Consider the following 5,000-nt stretch of genomic DNA (forward strand, 5'->3'; position numbering starts at 1 on the left):
TTCTTCTTCGTTGAACGTGCTTTTTCCCACTTTTTATATGGGGTAAGCAGGATGCCTTCTTTGGAAGGACTTTGATTTGGCATTGGGGTAGGCCGTGGCCTCGATCGGCTGCCCTGCCTGACATCGCCTAGACCCCGGTAGCGCATGTGTACATGTATCGTACCAAAATAATGAATTAATTTATCAAAATAGGCCCAAGGAACTTAAAAAAAAAATTTTTTTAAGTAAGGCACGGCGACCAGTAGATTTACAGTTGAGCAATTAATTCTCGGCAAGAGTGATTTCCTTTGCACACAGATATTGTCAAGGACTCTTGATTACCTATGAGGAGCCATAATCACCCTGAGACAGGTAGGAGACTAACAGCATATAATTTAGACTGTCTGGCAGGAGAATCCGTCAGAGACAGGGATTGTAAATGGGATAGCGCCAAACAGAAGGCAGGGAAGGGAACTGCAATAGCTATGGTATTAGCTTGAGACAGAATTGAGGAAACCTATGGACAGAGAGCCCCATGAATTCTGTTGCCATCAGAAGAGCAAGTGGGTCTGCCCGCTTCTTTCTGTAACCATACACCTGCTCTCTCTCTCTCTCTCTCTCTCTCTCTCTCTCTCTCTCTCTCTCTCTCTCTCTCTCAATTACACCCAGCCAGGCAATTGGCTCATATTTTATGCCGACCGTAAATAGGAATTATGATGCGTCCAAAGGCCAGCAAGGTGTAGATAAGGAATTAGACGGAAAATAAACGGGTGGAGAATTAATATAAGAATTTTGGTAAAAAAGGACAGCTGGAACAAGAACTGAGGAAAAAATTAAGCAAATAAAGGCACAATGGAGGCAGGCAAAGAAATGGAGGAAGAGTGGTTTAAAAATATGAGAAGAAAAGAGGCGAAATAGTGAATTTAAAACAAGGATAGAGAAAGTCAGACTTGGAAAAAACCGGCCCATGGTGGACAAGCGTATAAGAAAATATTCTCCGATAAAAATAGAATAGAAAACCATGGAGAAGGATACTTAAGAATCGCTGACAAGGGAGAGAAGGAAGATAAGTGGAAAACGAGAATATAACTGAAGACAAAGACTGCAAGAGGATTAGGGAAATAACTTAAAGGAACAGTGAAACAGCGGAAAAGAATATAATGGCAAAAGAGACATTAGGAATAGAATCAGACATGCAGAAACCAGCCTAGCCAGACGGAGCACAGACTTGTGGCTTCTGGATGACGGTGGTGTCTCAACAAACACCTGAATTTTTCATCAATGTGCGACGCTGTTGCTCCAACCACCCCTCTCTCCCCCCCTCCCCCTTTTACTTTTTGTGTTTACGCGCGCGCGCGCACACGTGCATAAGTTCTCGGAGTTCCGGCCACCCCTTCAGCGTGTGGCTATGTACTTTCTGAATAATTAAACGTCTTCATCATTGCTTATGAAAATTTTGACACACGACACAACTTCTCCTCTCCTCCCCCTCCTCTTCTCCCCTCCCCAACTCCGCCCCTTCATCATTACCTCCTTGTTTCTCCTTATTCTTCCTCATTTCTTACCAGTTCTGTCTCTTCTCTTTGTTTTTATGATTATTATTTACATTACCATATATATATTCTTTCAGTCTTGTTCGCAATGTAAACACTCTGGGAGGGTGTCAGTCCAAACCGGTTTTGTATAAACTCCATTAACACTATATTTTTCCTTCTTTTCCTTTGCGTTCTTTTCTGTTCTAGTGATTATTACGTTGTATGAATTTTCATGGTTAAACCCCAATAGCAAAAACTTAATATTCATTTTAGATTTAGTTACTAGATATATATTCTTCCTATTAATTTCGGTGTATATATATACACATACATATATACATACATATACATATATATATATATATATATATATATATACATATATACATATAAATAAATATAAAATCCACGAAGGAAACGGAAACACTGGAGTGCTGCGAGGCCTTTCGACACTATGTCCTTTACTTAGCAGACTGAAGAAATATAAAAGTATGTTTACAAAGAAAGCTCATATAAATGACAGATGTTCTATTAATTCTTCAATTGTGTTGGATTCCAGGTACATATGTTTCCTTTATAATCCCCATCTGTCATTTATATGAGCTTTCTTTGTAAACATACTTTTATATTTCTTCAGTCTGCTAAGTAAAGGACATAGTGTCGAAAGGCCTCGCAGCACTCCAGTGTTTCCGTTTCCTTCGTGGATTTTATCTTTATTTATATATTCATCACGTTCCATATTTTCGTGATTCAGTTATACATACATACATACATACATACATATATATATATATATATATATATATATATATATATATATATATATATATATATATATATATATATGTGTGTATGTATGTATGTATGTAATATATGTGTGTGTGACTTTCTAGTATTTTCATAATACTGTTGAACTTTGTGACGTGGAGGTTTGCTGATAATCATCATGAACAGTAAGGTTTAGGAATTTATCGATGCTGAAACATAATTTTAACAAAGACGTTAACGGAACGGTCTCATAGCGTGACAACGCCACATCGGTCTCGTGTTTTGGAGATTTCGAAAGAGAGATCCATAGATCGATTATTTTACCTCCTAAGTAAATTACAAGTTGATGGAATTTTACGATACACTTCAGAAGTAACGCCTCGCTCACCTCCCCCCTTCCACAATCACCCTCCCCCTCTTCCACTTCCCCTTCCTGCTATGCTTTTCCTCATGTCCAGTGGAAGTTGATGCGTGCCCTCTGAAGGCTTATAATGATAATTCAGCCAAGACTTGGATTTACGATATTGACGCATTTATTTAAGGCCTTACGGGTCTTTCTTCTACTGGGTTTCATCTGTTGAATGGTGGACGATTATGGGGATACTTAGCGGGATCGAAAGCTTGCCCAGGACGTGCCCGACATGTTGTTTTGTCACGAGGCTCTGTCGCCAAGAAATACATTCTGGGAGACGTCGTTGTTGTAAGTTGCAAAAGACGAGGCTGGCGCCTTAGAGTTGTTACTTGTTTCTGGTGCGAGTCGAGTTGACGGCAAGGTGCCTGTTTTCCCTCTTTAAATGGTTTAATTTTACTGAGATTTCGGGTAACATTCTCTTTGTTTTTGGCACATGAGATATCATAAACCTCTTAATAATTTATATTCTTTTGTTCTGTTAATGATGGCTTTTAAATATATATAATTTTTTACGGTGTAGATTTCAATAAAGTAGACAAAAAGTAACTTCTAACCTGCTAGTGATATTGAAAACACTAACTGGCAACTGCGTTTCGCCCTGTGCAACTGAGGCGATGGTTCTTTTGAGGAATGGAGGCTCGGTAAGTGAGGTGGGAATAATGGATGACTTTAATCCTCCAAAGGGAATATACTTATTGTAAGGTCGCGTCCCTTGGCGACAGTTGTCGCTCTTCGATTTAGAATTCATATCTTTATCCAGTTTATGGGTCCAGACATTGAGTGTCTGAGTCACTGGCGCTGGTGGAACAACACAAATGTCTTTTGTTTATTGTTTTGTTTTTCTTGGTATCATGTTGTTATTGTTAGTTTTTATTGCTTTACCAATGAGTCGCTTTCTCAAAGAAGAGACGAAGAACATCATTGTTAATGTTTTCCAAGTCAAGGATGAAAACTGGTGCAAAAAACTTCCTCTTCAGCCGATCTTTATACTTGGGTAGGTGCCTCGTTAACGGTGATTATTATTATTATTATTATTATTATTATTATTATTATTATTATTATTATTATTATTATTAATATTATTATTATTTTTATTATTATTAACACCAGTCTCTTCTTAGCATTGTCCTTGCGTGCTCAAAGGGCTTATGATTAGCAGAACTATGAATCTCTCTCTCTCTCTCTCTCTCTCTCTCTCTCTCTCTCTCTCTCTCTCTCTCTCTCGTGTCAAGACGTCATGTATTATGAGATTTAAAATGTTTAGCCGACGTACAAAATACAGTGTATTTTTTCATGGTGGCAATAAGGCTGTGCTGGTGCATAAGCTTGCGTGCTTGTCTGTGCCTTCTTAGTTTTTTGTTCTTGTAAGTATTTTTTCTAGTTTCGACGAATTTCTTTTATTTCATTACATGCATGCTTCCAGTGCTTGCAAATATGTATTTGCTTTACTTTTTAGTATAAATGTTTGCTTACTTGCAATATGTTCGACTTTACATATACTTTTGTGCCACATTCAACATTTTGTTTACAAACACTGATTTGTCTCATTTTGCGAATTTTGTACTATATTATGAGATTATATGCTTACGTCACTTGTTTGCTGCCGTTTTTTGTAACTTTAAATATGCAAGTCTTCAAATGCATTGTTGTCTGCAGGTATATGGTGGCACTCTGGTTCAATCTGTTATGATATGTCGTGTCTCTCTGCTTCTTTCACTCGGAATTCTGGACATCACTTCTTGTTGTTCTTTGTTGTTTGTCCTGCAGAATAGACCCCTGGTCAGAAATGAGTGCCCAGTTGTTGTTGTAGTTTGTTCCACTGCCATTCTGTCTTCTTGCCTCACTTCAGGTTGTGTATTTTCCGTGATAACTTTGCATTCACATTATTTTATTTTCAGATTTAATATTTGCTTCAAAATCAAGTCAGACATACTTTGACCTTCACTCAAGGTTCTTTGTTCAGCCTCAGCTTCACGCTAACAGAAAAGGGTTTTGTTTGTTCTTAGGCAGAGAATTTTGAAGTGGACCCCCTTGATGCTGACTGGTCAGTTATTTAGTATGTTATTTAGATGAAATCTGAGAGTTTTTGTTGATTTTGTTGTTGTTAAAGGTTGATGATGTGTTTTCACCTTCCGCATGATTTTGAAGCTTTTTGTACCAAGGAGGATGGCAGTAATATTTTTGTGTTTACTTCATCAGAAAGCAAAAATTATTATTTTTGTCAAATGAATAAAAATGTTTGTCTTCCCATTCGTGAGAGTTTGTGCGTCCTCTACAGACCATTCGTCCAGACCATGTGTTAAAAG

Source organism: Macrobrachium rosenbergii, chromosome 13 (assembly GCF_040412425.1).
Source record: "Macrobrachium rosenbergii isolate ZJJX-2024 chromosome 13, ASM4041242v1, whole genome shotgun sequence".
Lineage (NCBI taxonomy): Eukaryota > Metazoa > Arthropoda > Malacostraca > Decapoda > Palaemonidae > Macrobrachium > Macrobrachium rosenbergii.